Source organism: Gorilla gorilla, chromosome 2 (assembly GCF_029281585.2).
Source record: "Gorilla gorilla gorilla isolate KB3781 chromosome 2, NHGRI_mGorGor1-v2.1_pri, whole genome shotgun sequence".
In the NCBI taxonomy this organism is placed as follows: Eukaryota; Metazoa; Chordata; class Mammalia; order Primates; family Hominidae; genus Gorilla; species Gorilla gorilla.
In genome coordinates, this window is record NC_086017.1 from 151,666,962 (window position 1) to 151,679,967 (window position 13,006).

A 13,006-nucleotide genomic window follows, 5' to 3' on the forward strand; every position below is an offset into this window, starting at 1 on the left:
CCAATTACCTTTCATCTTTCAAGACCATACTCAGGGGTCACATCCGTCAGGAATACTTTCCTGTAACTTCCTCCCCAATAGAGAGTTGACCTTACCTTCATGGTGAAAAGGTAAGAAAAGACTGTTACCACAGCATTTTTACACCTTATGATACTTATTTATTCACTGGTTTATTTCTTTCACTGCATTGGACTATCACGTCTTGTTCACCTTTTTAATTTTTAGGAGTTTCTAACACAAATAGATGTTTAATGAATGCTTCTTAATTTTTTAAAAAAATTATCTAAATGGCATATGCTGATGTTCTACACTGTGGTTCCCAAACAGTGGTCCCTATGTCTACAAGCACTATTTCAGCTATACAGGTACCATCTGAGGATGGAAACATCCAGAAAAAAAAAAAAAAAAAAAAAAGCTGTCCTTTAACAGGTAAATAGTCTGTACGTGTCCATGTATGAAATGCTATTCAACAATAAGATGAACTATTGACTCATACAACATGAATGAATCTCAAAAACATTATGCTAAGTGAGAGAACCTAGATAACAAAGACTACATATTATATGACTTCATTTACATTAAATTTCCATAAAAGGTGATTTGTAGATACAGAAAGCAGATTAGTGGTGCCTAGGGCATGGGGTTGAAGTGGAAATCAACTGCAAATGAGCACAGACTTTTTTTGGATAATGGAAATGTTCTAAAACTGGATTGCAGTGATGGTTGCACAACTATATAAATTTACTTAACACCACTGAATTATACACTTACAACGAGTGAATCTTATGATGCATACATCATACCTCAATAAAGATTAAAAACAAGAACTGAAAAAAGAGGGAGGAAGGAAGGGAAGGGAAGGGAAGAAGGGAGGAAGGGAGGAGGGAGGGAGGGATGGAAGAGGGAGAGAGGAAGAAAGGAAGGAAGGAAGGGGGAAGGAGGAAGGAAGGAAGGAAGGAAGGGAGGCAGGCATATTCTCTGAGCCTAAGGTGTTAGAGGATGAAATTCATCAATGCCAGAGTTGCCAGAAATTGAGTTAATACCAATAAGAATGGAGATGCAGGAAAGGAGGTCAAAATCTGATCATAAACTCCCCTCAAATCCCTGAGTATTCACAGAACTGTGCACATACAGAGGAGACTTCAGGAACCCAGGGAAAGCAACGTCAGGAAAAGAAAATGAAAAGATCTGAGCGGGTATTTTAGCTACTGTTCACTGCAAAGGAGACAAATTTTGGAATTCCTCCAAGAAGGGCTAGGTAAACATCTAGAGTTTTCCAGTGAAATGCAGAAGAGATACACCTTAAAAGCACAGACTATGTGCCAGGATATAAGGACTGGCCCAGGACTAAGGGTAAATCTAAACAAACACACCTCTATAAAGGATAAAACCAAAACTTCTACAAGTGCAAGGTAATCATCCAGTAATTTAACAAAAATCAACAATAACAGAATCCAGAGTTTCTACTATGTATTATCCATAATATCCAGTGTGCAATAAAAATCACTGGACATGTGAGGAAACAGGAAAATGTGACCTAAGGTCCAGAGTAAAATCATTCAAGAGAAACAGACCCTGATAGAACACAAATGTTGGAATTAGAAGAAAATAACTTTAAAACAGTATTCTACATGTTTACAAACTTAAAAGTAAGGATTGTCATAATGAATGAACTGATAGGGAATCTCAGCAGATAAATGAAACTATACAGAAATGTAAAATGTAGAGTGGAAAAATACAATATCTAAAGTGAAAATATGGATTTCGCACATAAGAGAATAGAAATGGAAGAAAGAGAGTCTCAAAAGTACCAAAGGACAGGAGAAAGTGAACAAGGCATTAAATAATTAATTGAAGAAGTGGTGGAAAACTTACTATGTTTGATTCAAAACACCATCGTAAAGATTGAATAAGATCAGCAAGCCCCAAGCCGAATAAATACAAACAAAGCAACACCTAATCACACTATCCTCAACCTGTTGATGACCAAAAATAAAGATAAACTCTTTTTTTTAATTATTATACTTTAAGTTTTAGGGTACACGTGCACAGCGTGCAGGTTTGTTACATATGTATACATGTGCCATGTTGGTGTGCTGCACCCATTAACTCGTCATTTAGCATTAGGTATATCTCCTAATGCTATCCCTCCCCCGACCCCACAACAGGCCCCAGTGTGTGATGTTCCCCTTCCTGTGTCCATGTGTTCTCACTGTTCAGTTCCCACCTATGGGTGAGAACATGCAGTGTTTGGTTTTTTCTCCTTGCGATAGTTTGCTGAGAATGATGATTTCCAGCTTCATCCATGTCCCTACAAAGGACATGAACTCATCATTTTTTATGGCTGCATAGTATTCCATGGTGTATATGTGCCACATTTTCTTAATCCAGTCTATCATTGTTGGACATTTGGGTTGGTTCCAAGTCTTTGCTATTGTGAATAGTGCCGCAATAAACATACATGTGCATGTGTCTTTATAGCAGCATGATTTATAATCCTTTGGGTATATGCCCAGTAATGGGATGGCTGGGTCAAATGGTAATTTCTAGTTCTAGATCCCTGAGGAATCGCCAACTGACTTCCACAATGGTTGAACTAGTTTACAGTCCCGCCAACAGTGTAAAAGTGTTCCTATTTCTCCACGTCCTCTCCAGCACCTGTTGTTTCCTGACTTTTTAATGATCACCATTCTCACTGGTGTGAGATGGTATCTCATTGAGGTTTTGATTTGCATTTCTCTGATGGCCAGTGATGATGAGCATTTTTTCATCTGTCTTTTGGCTGCATGTCTTCTTTTGAGAAGTGTCTGTTCATATCCTTCACCCACTTGTTGATGGGGTTGTTTGTTTTTTTCTCGTAAATTTGTTGGAGTTCATTGTAGATTATGGATATTAGCCCTTTGTCCAATGAGTAGATTGCAAAAATTTTCTCCCATTCTGTAGGTTGCCTGTTCACTCTGATGATAGTTTCTTTTGCTGTGCAGAAGCTCTTTAGTTTAATTAGATCCCATTTGTCAATTTTGGCTTTTGTTGCCATTGCTTTTGGTGTTTTAGACATGAAGTCCTTGCCCATGCCTATGTCCTGAATGGTATTGCCTAGGTTTTGTTCAAGGGTTTTTATGGTTTTAGGTCTAACATTTAAGTCTTTAATCCATCTTGAATTAATTTTTGTATAAGGTGTAAGGAAGGGATCCAGTTTCAGCTTTCTGCATATGGCTAGCCAGTTTTCCCAGCACCATTTATTAAATAGGGAATCCTTTCCCCATTTCTTGTTTTTGTCAGGTTTGTCAAAGATCAGATAGTTGTAGATATGTGGCATTATTTCTGAGGGCTCTGTTCTGTTCCATTGCTCTATATCTCTGTTTTGGTACCAGTACCATGCTATTTTGGTTACTGTAGCCTTGTAGTATAGTTTGAAGTCAGGTAGCATGATGCCTCCAGCTTTATTCTTTTGGCTTAGGATTGACCTGACAATGTGGGCTCCTTTTTGGTTCCATATGAACTTTAAAGTAGTTTTTTTCCAATTCTGTGAAGAAAGTCATTGGTAGCTTGATGGGGATGGCATTGAATCTATAAATTACCTTGGGCAGTATGGCCATTTTCATGATATTGATTCTTCCTACCCATGAGCGTGGAATGTTCTTCCATTTGTTTGTAACCTCTTTTATTTCATTGAGCTGTGGCTTGTAGTTCTTCTTGAAGAGGTCCTTCACATCCCTTGTAAGTTGGATTCCTAGGTATTTTATTCTCTTTGAAGCAATTGTGAATGGGAGTTCACTCATTATTTGGCTCTCTGTTTGTCTGTAATTGGTGTATAAGAATGCTTGTGATTTTTGCACATTGATTTTGTATCCTGAGACTTTGCTGAAGTTGCCTATCAGCTTAAGGAGATTTTGGGCTGAGACGATGGGGTTTTCTAAATATACAATCATGTCATCTGCAAACAGGGACAATTTGACTTCCTCTTTTCCTAATTGAATACCCTTTATTTCTTTCTCCTGCCTGATTGCCCTGGCCAGAACTTCCAACACTATGTTGAATAGGAGTGGTGAGAGAGGGCATTCCTGTCCTGTGCCAGTTTTCAAAGGGAATGCTTCCAGTTTTTGCCCATTCAGTATGATATTGGCTGTGGGTTTGTCATAGATAGCTCTTATTATTTTGAGATACATCCCATCAACAGCTAATTTATTGAGAGTTTTTAGCATGAAGCGTTGTTGAATTTTGTCAAAGGCCTTTTCTGCATCTATTGAGATAATCATGTGGTTTTTGTTGTTGGTTTTGTTTATATGCTGGATTACGTTTATGATTTTCGTATGTTGATCCAGCCTTGCATCCCAGGGATGAAGCCAACTTGATTGTGGTGGATAAGCTTTTTGATGTGCTGCTGGATTCGGTTTGCCAGTATTTTATTGAGGATTTTTGCATCAATATTAATCAGGGATACGGGTCTAAAATTCTGTTTGTTGTGTCTCTGCCAGGCTTTGGTATCAGGATGATGCTGGCCTCATAAAATGAGTTAGGGAGGATTCCCTCTTTTTCTATTGATTGGAAGTTTCAGAAGGAATGGTACCAGCTCCTCTTTGTACCTCTGGTAGAATTCAGCTGTGAATCCATCTGGTCCTGGATTTTTTTGGTTGGTAGGTTATTAATTATTGCCTCAATTTCAGAGCCTGTTATTGGTCTATTCAGAGATTCAAATTCTTCCTGGTTTAGTCTTGGCAGGGTGTATATGTCAAGGAATTTATCCGTTTCTTCTAGATTTTCTTTTTTATTATTATTATTATTATACGTTAAGTTTTAGGCATTTCTTCTAGATTTTCTTTTTTTTTTTTTTATTATTATACGTTAAGTTTTAGGGTACATGTGCACATTGTGCAGGTTAGTTACAACACTGTCCCAGGAAGTAAAATTCTGGAAATACTTTCATTCATTCAACAATATGGTCATGGGTCACTTAACAATAGGGATGTGTTCTGAGAAATGTATTATTAGGCAATTTCATGTTGTATGAACATCATAGAGTGTATTTACACAAACCCAGATGGGGTGTGTGTGTGTATATATATATTAAATTCATATTTTTTTAATATGGAAAACCAAATCTCCGAGCACCATTATTGAACATCAGTCATCTCCTGTACTTCATCTGCAATGCCAATACAAAGTGCCTAATTTATTCACGTAGAGGTGTTTATAGTATTCTCTGATGGTAGTTTGTATTTCTGTGGGATCTGTGGTGATATCCCCTTTATCATTTTTCATTGCGTCTATTTGATTCTTCTCTCTTTTCTTCCTCATCGGTCTTGCTAGCGGAGTATCAATTTTGTTGATCTTTTCAAAAGACCAGCTCCTGGATTCATTGATTTTTTGAAGAGTTTTTTTTTTTTTGTCTCTATTTCCTTCAGTTCTGCTCTGATCTTAGTTATTTCTTGCCTTCTGCTAGCTTTTGAATGTGTTTACTCTTGCTTCTCCAGTTCTTTTAATTGTGATGTTAGGGCATCAATTTTAGATCTTTCTTGCTTTCTCTTGTGGGCATTTAGTGCTATAAATTTCCCTCTACACACTGCTTTGAATATGTCCCAGACATTCTGGTATGTTGTGTCTTTGTTCTCATTGGTTTCAGAGAACATCTTTATTTCTGCCTTCATTTCGTTATGTACCCAGTAGTCATTCAGGAGCAGGTTGCTTGGTTTCCATGTAGTTGAGCGGTTTTGAGTGAGTTTCTTAATCCTGAGTTCTAGTTTGATTGCACTGTGGTCTGAGAGACAGTTTGTTATAATTTCTGTTCTTTTATATTTGCTGAGGAGTGCTTTACTTCCAACTATATGGTCAATTTTGGAATAGGTGTGGTGTGGTGCTGAAAAAAATGTATATTCTGTTGATTTGGGGTGGAGAGTTCTGTAGATGTCTATTAGGTCTGCTTGGTGCAGAGTTGAGTTCAATTCCTGCATATCCTTGTTAACTTTCTGTCGCATTGATCTGTCTAATGTTGACAGTGGGGTGTTACACTCTCCCATTATTATTGTGTGGGAGTCTAAGTCTCTTTGTAGGTCTCTAAGGACTTGCTTTATGAATCTGGGTGCTCCTGTATTGGGTGCATATATATTTAGGATAGTTAGCTCTTCTTGTTGAATTGATCCCTTTACCATTATGTAATGGCCTTCTTTGTCTCTTTTGATCTTTGTTGGTTTAAAGTCTGTTTTATCAGAGACTAGGATTGCAACCCCTGCTCTTATTTTATTTATTTATTTATTTATTGCTTTCCATTTGCGTGGTAGATCTTCCTCCATCCCTTTATTTTGAGCCTATGTCTGTCCTGCACATGAGATGGGTTTCCTGAATACAGCACACTGATGGGTCTTGACTCTTTATCCAATTTGCCAGTCTGTGTCTTTTAATTGGAGCATTTAGCCCATTTACATTTAAGGTTAATATTGTTATGTGTGAATTTGATCCTGTCATTATGATGTTAGCTGGTTATTTTGCTCGTTAGTTGATGCATTTTCTTCCTAGCCTTGATGGTCTTTACAATTTGGCATGTTTTTGCAGTGGCTGGTACCAGTTGTTCCTTTCCATGTTTAGTGCTTCCTTCAGGAGCTCTTGTAGGGCAGGACTGGTGGTGACAAAAATCTCTCAGCATTTGCTTGTCTGTAAAGGATTTTATTTCTCCTTCACTTATGAAGCTTAGTTTGGCTGGATATGAAATTCTGGGTTGAAAATTCTTTTCTTTAAGAATGTCGAATATTGGCCCCCACTCTCTTCTGGCTTGTAGAGTTTCTGCCAAGAGATCAGCTGTTAGTCTGATGGGCTTCCCTTTGAGGGTAACCCGACCTTTCTCTCTGGCTGCCCTTAACATTTTTTCCTTCATTTCAACTTTGGTGAATCTGACAATTATGTGTCTTGGAGTTGCTCTTCTCAAGGAGTATCTTTGTGGCGTTCTCTATATTTCCTGAATTTGAATGTTGGCCTGCCTTGCTAGGTTGGGGAAGTTCTCCTGGATAACATCCTGCAGAGTGTTTTCCAACTTAGTTCCATTCTCCGCATCACTTTCAGGTACACCAATCAGATGTAGATTTGGTCTTTTCACATAGTCCCATATTTCTTGGAGGCTTTGTTCATTTCTTTTTATTCTTTTTTCTCTAAAGTTCTCTTCTCACTTCATTTCATTCATTTGATCTTCCATCACTGATACCCTTTCTTCCAGTTGATCGAATTGGCTACTGAGGCTTGTGCATTCATCACGTAGCTCTCGTGCTGTGGTTTTCAGCTCCATCAGGTCCTTTAAGGACTTCTCTGCATTGGTTATTCTAGTTAGCCATTCGTCTTATTTTTTTTCAAGGTTTTTAACTTCTTTGTCATGGGTTCGAACTTCCTCCTTTAGCTCGGAGTAGTTTGATCGTCTGAAGCCTTCTCCTCTGAACTCATCAAAATCATTCTCCGTCCAGCTTTGTTCCATTGCTGGTGAGGAGTTGTGTTCCTTTGGAGGAGGAGAGGCACTCTGATTTTTAGAGTTTCCAGTTTTTGTGCTCTGTTTTTTCCCCATCTTTGTGGTTTTATCTACCTTTGGTCTTTGATGGTGGTGACGTACAGATGGGATTTTGGTGCGGATGTCCTATCTGTTAGTTTTCCTTCTAACAGTGAGGACCCTCACCCGCAGGTCTGTTGGAGTTTGCTAGAGGTCCACTCCAGACCCTGTTTTCCTGGGTATCAGCAGCAGAGGCTGCAGAACAGCGGATATTGGTGAACAGCAAATGTTGCTGCCTGATCGTTCCTCTGGAAGTTTTGTCTCAGAGGGGTACCCAGCCGTGTGAGGTGTCAGTCTGCCCCTACTAGGGGGTGCCTCCCAGACAGGCTACTTGGGGCTCAGGGACCCACTTGAGGAGGCAGTCTGTCTGTTCTCAGATCTCAAGCTGTGTGCTGGGAGAACCACTACTCTCTTCAAAGCTGTCAGACAGGGACATTTAAGTCTGCAGAGGTTTCTGCTGCCTTTTGTTTGCCTATGCCCTGCCCCCAGAGGTGGAGTGTACAGTGGCAGGCAGGCCTCCTTGAGCTGCAGTGGGCTCCACCCAGTTCGAGCTTCCCGGTTGCTTTGTTTACCTACTCAAGCCTCGGCAACGGCAGGCACCCCTCCGCCAGCCTCACTGCTGCCTTGCAGTTTGATCTCAGACTGCTGTGCTAGCAATGAGTGAGGCTCCATGGGCATAGGACCCTCTGAGCCATGCGCAGGATATAATATCCTGGTGTGCCGTTTGCTAAGACCATTGGAAAAGCACAGTAGTATTAGGGTGTGAGTGACCCGATTTTCCAGGTGCCGTCTGTCACCTCTTTCTTTGACTAGGAAAGGGAATTCCCTGACCCCTTGTGCTTCCCAGGTGAGGCAATGCCTCACCCTGCTTCGGCTCACACTCGGTGCGCTGCACCCACTGTCCGACACACCCCAGTGAGATGAACTCGGTACCTCAGTTGGAAATGCAGAAATCACCCATCTTCTGCATTGCTCACACTGGGAGCTGTAGAATGGAGCTGTTCCTATTTGGCCGTCTTGGCTCCACCCCACAAAGATAAACTCTTAAGAGCACCCAGAGAAAAAGACACATTACATATGGGAAAAGACCAATGTGTATGACAACCAACATTTTACTGAAAACTTTGGAAACCAAAAGACAATGGAATGACAAAGGAAGTCCTTCAAGTAGAAAGGAAGGGAAATCAGAATGAAAAACAGATTCATAGGAAAGAAAGAAGAGCATTGGAAATGGTAATTATGTAAATAAATATAAAAGACTGTCCTTCCTTCTTTCATTTCTTTAAATGACCATGACTGTTAAATCCAATGATTATAACTGTGTATTGTGGGGCATATAATGTATTTAAGGGCAAAGGAACAATAGAACAACAACAAAAAAAGGATGGAGGTGTTAAATGAGTTCTACTGATGCAAAGTTCTTAAACTTTATGTGAAGTGTTACAATGTTAACTCTAAGAATACTGTGATAAGACAAAGATGCATATTAAGGAAGGCCCACTTTAGTTCAGAGTCTATGAGTACTCAGGCAAAGGGAGGAGTACTCCCAGGCAAAAAACTTCAAGCTCCAGATGTTGTAGGTTTCTTGAAATAGACAGACAAAAGGGCAAAGGTAGTATCATTGGCAAGAACTGTTCATTATATATGGGCCACAGGTAGGAAAGGAGAAATTGGACCAGGAATATCTAGAGAATGCTGAAGGAAAATGCTGTAGAGGTGCATGAATAATGAAGAAGGGCCCAGTCTCACCTTCAAACCCTGAATTGGAAGTTGGGCACATGTCCAGAGTTGCTTATTTGGCATGAAACAGGATTCTCGAAAGCCTAGAGAGAAAATTCTGAGTTTTGGACCTGGGAAAGTAAGAGAGCACCAACAGATGTAAGTTTAAGGCATTTGGAGAATGACTTAGGAGTGTGGAATTTGCTGATTCCAGGATGCACACAATAGTGTCAGCCTTGCCTCAATATGGACCTGTGCTAAGGCCCCAAGGAGTCGAGAGGAATACCTGAAAGTGCAGGTGCCTTCTTTCCCTTTATAAACAGAAAAATCACTCTCTATTCAAATTGTTGATGATAGTCATGGAAGTGATTAGGGTGAAAGAGTCTGAAAAAGTAATGGTTTTAGCCATAAATTAGATGTTTGAAGGGGAAAATTATAGGTAGTATTCATGAGTTGGGTGAGTATCCACAAAAATCTCAGAAATTATTGCTCATATGCACCAAGAGTCTCCCATATTTATTTGGAAAATACTTTGAATCCTCATTGCTTATCTCCAGGCCTCTCAGCCATTTTTCCCTCAAGAGGTAAACCAGCTTCTGAGAACAGCCCAATAGAGGCTTTCCTGCCAGTTTCCTTATAATCTTCTAAGCTAATTAAAGGTAAAACCATAGTTTGACCTTCCCTTCTCTGTATCAGTGAGAATGAGTTGGTATTTGTTTCAACACTGTTCTGATTCCAGTGTCCAAAGTAGAAAACAGAGAACAGTGCTAGAACTATTCCTATGCTAGACCCCATGGCTCCACATGCCTGTCTTCTCTTCAGCAAGCAGTAACTTGTTATGTGTTCATGGGAAAGACAGAACTCTCCCTCTCCCAACAGAAAAGCCTAACGTCTGCCTCCTCGGCATCACATGAAATGTTAGATACTGAGGACCCCTTGTCCCTCTGTTTAGGCTGCCCTGGAAGTGGAGAGCTTAGTAATAGCCCTGTCACATGGTCTGCTTCTGTTTCCATCAAACACAACTATGTCAAATGTTTCATTAGTCACAAATACAGGGAACAATAAGGCTATAGCTATTTGGACACAAAGCAAAGACAGAGTCTTATACCTATTATCTAGACTCAAATAAAAAGTGAGCCCACAATTGGGTTATAAATATGAACTGGAACTTGAAGAATTATTTGATATCAGCCACTTATTTTTCTGCCTGTAAACATAGACATAAAATGAGTCTTATAAGCCAAGAGCAAAGATACACATTCGGGTTTATTACAAAACACTAAAAATATCCCTCTGCCATATCTAGCAACAGTATGTCACATTAGGAACCCAGAGAAGAAGAAAAAAAAGCATTCCTTAGGGAGGTTGAGTGTAGAACAAGGCTGTGTCTACACTGTGCCCCATGAAGTACATATTCATTCACTTTTCCATTCATCAAGAAGTTTTGGTCAAGATCAAATTTAAAAATGAACAAACATATTTCAGGGACAAACGTTCATTATGGAGCAGTCAAAGGAATGTAGGCTTTGGAGTTTCTCAGATCTGTTTGCCACTCAGCTCTGTCTCTTATTATCTATGTGACCTTAGGTGAGTCACTTCACTTCTCTGAGCCTTAGTATCCTCATTTGTAAAATGAGGATAAATATGAACACCTCAGGAGTGGTTATGAAGATTCAATGATGTAATGAATGTAAAGCAAGATTAACATAGTGACAGCAGAACACTTGACCCATGGAAATGTTTTGTTGGCCATCACGGTCTCACACTCACATGCAGAGATAGACAGATGACTGACTGAGATTTAGAAACTGTAGATGAAGTAACCACAGTTCTGCTGTGGAATGCATTTAATACGTGCTTTTTTTTTTTTTTTTTTTTTTTTTTTTTTTTTTTTTTTTTTTTTAGCAGCAGCTACTTCATACCAGTCACTGGAGCAGGGAGTATACTGGCAAACTGGCAAACAGAAGTATGGCAAACAGAACTGGCAAACAGAAAATCACATTCAGATTGTGGTCTTAAAACACCATTTGCACTAAAAGATTCCAGGGTCTCTTAAAGAAACAGCTGATTCTGAGTTGGGGCAAAAATGAACAAAATAAGCCTAGATCTGATTGGCTATGTGTAGGAAATACTGGGACAGAGGAACACATGAGTGTGCAAATAACAAAATCCAGACTGGGAAAATCTATTATTCTGTGTTCTTCAACAGATAAATTGCAAGGAAAAGAAAACAATGAATGTATAAGCTACAGATTAAAAAGTTTTGAAAAACATAAATTAGTTTTTTCATGGGCAAAACTCAACTACAGTGTCTAGGGATACAGATTTAAGTGATAAAATGGGAGAGAGGTGAAGACTGTAAAAGTCAAGACAATGGATACTTTTGGGAGGAGAGTAGTGGTTGAGAGGAGAGTAGTGGTTGGGAGGAGAATAGTGGTTGACATTGGGATGGGGTGCAGGGAAGGGGCTTCTGCACAGCTGGTAAGGTTTCAATTACTGGCCTGGGTGTGGCTATAAGGATGCTCACTCCATAATAGTTCATTAAGTTCTGCACTTGTTTTGTGTAGCTTTATGCATCTTGCTTTAGGATAAAAAGCAACTTAAGTGGAAGAAACAGCATGTGTTGAGGGCTGCTGTGTGCTAGAGAGTTTTCTGGGCCCTATGGCAGTGAGTGAGGCTCAGTCCTGGCCCTGAAGCTTAGAGTTTAGTGGGAGAGAAAGGTAATTACAATAACATGATCAGGGATAGACAGGAGCCACATACAGAAGACTGTCTGGGAGGGATCACCTAACTGGGCCTGGGGGTAGTGGAAGGCTTGCATGGAGCAGCAGGGAGAGGACCTGACAATGTTTAAACACCCACCACACCCCGGTCCATTCTAAAGATACTGGGATGAAATCAACCCCGTGTTGGCTCTAAAAGGGAACCAGAATGGGCTTTTTGGGAGGATGTAGGCAGATAAATTGTTCACAGGCCCTTGCTATGCATTTTATACATCTTCACCTCAGTGTCTCATTACCCCATTACTCAGATGTGAGGTAACTGTGGCTTGGAAAGATTAGAAAACAACTGGCTCTGTATCAACTGGCCAGGAAATAGAAACGCTGAGTTTTGAATCAAGTGTGCATTCTTTTGCCAGAGAAATAGTGCGTCTAGGGTCCCGGACAGGTACAGGTCGTTAGTCTATAGGAGTGAGCAGCCCAGATCATGAGATGAGGAGGATGGCAACAGACAAGAAAAAAAAAATATATATATATATATATATATATATATGTATATATATATATATATATATATATGTGTGTGTATATATACACACACACACACATATATATACAGCCTCTGCCTCTAACCAGATCCTCTGGGTCTCTGCTCTGTGGGCCGTATGGAATCCACACCGGTCATTTCTCTGTGTATTTTCTCACCTCCAAGGATATGGGTGGAGGGCCTTTAAATCTCCTTATGAAGGAAGGATCCCTTCCTATTGGAGTCAGGGCTGTACATGAAGGCCTCCAGTTCCTCCATGCTAGACACATCCCCAGAAGCAGCACCTAATGGGCAACACTGCGGAGTCATTTTCCACCCAGATCAGGGGCATCCCACGGACACTTATTCCAGAAAACTGAAGCTGGGCCACAAAGAAGGCTCTCATCCTTGCTGCTATTTGCCCTGGACCACTTCAAAATGTGACACATCGGGCTGCAGTGAGCTGAGATTGTGCCACTGTACTCCAGCCTAGGTGACAGAGCGAGACCTTGTCTC

General features: G+C 40.1%; 1 protein-coding gene across 1 annotated transcript in view; it reads left to right on the forward strand.

The window, feature by feature from the left end:
• CLSTN2 (calsyntenin 2) overlaps positions 1-13,006 on the forward strand; it is a 657,664-nt gene that overhangs the window by 559,298 nt on the left and 85,360 nt on the right. The gene's annotated exons all lie outside the window — the stretch shown is intronic.